Source organism: Vombatus ursinus, unplaced genomic scaffold (assembly GCF_900497805.2).
Source record: "Vombatus ursinus unplaced genomic scaffold, bare-nosed wombat genome assembly UNPS02014864.1, whole genome shotgun sequence".
Lineage (NCBI taxonomy): Eukaryota > Metazoa > Chordata > Mammalia > Diprotodontia > Vombatidae > Vombatus > Vombatus ursinus.
In genome coordinates, this window is record NW_020954642.1 from 16,988,694 (window position 1) to 16,988,962 (window position 269).

The 269-nt window shown below is 61.3% G+C and overlaps 1 long non-coding RNA gene across 1 annotated transcript in view; it reads left to right on the plus strand.

Annotated features, from left to right (window-relative positions):
• LOC114027880 overlaps window positions 1-269 on the plus strand; it is a 9,942-nt gene that overhangs the window by 779 nt on the left and 8,894 nt on the right. The gene's annotated exons all lie outside the window — the stretch shown is intronic.

A 269-nucleotide genomic window follows, 5' to 3' on the forward strand; every position in this document is an offset into this window, starting at 1 on the left:
TGAGGGACCGCAGGATGGGGTACCGAAGGGTGAGGGACCGAAGGATGTTGTACCGCAGGATGGGGTACCAAAGGGTGACGGACTGAAGGATGTGGTACTGCAGGATGAGGTACCGAAAGGTGGGGGACCGAAGGGTAGGGGACTGAAGGATGAGGGACCGAAAGGTGGGGGACCGAAGGGTGGGGGACCGAAGGATGAGGGACCGAAAGGTGGGGGACCGAAGGGTAGGGGACTGAAGGATGAGAGACCGAAAGGTGGGGGACCGAAGG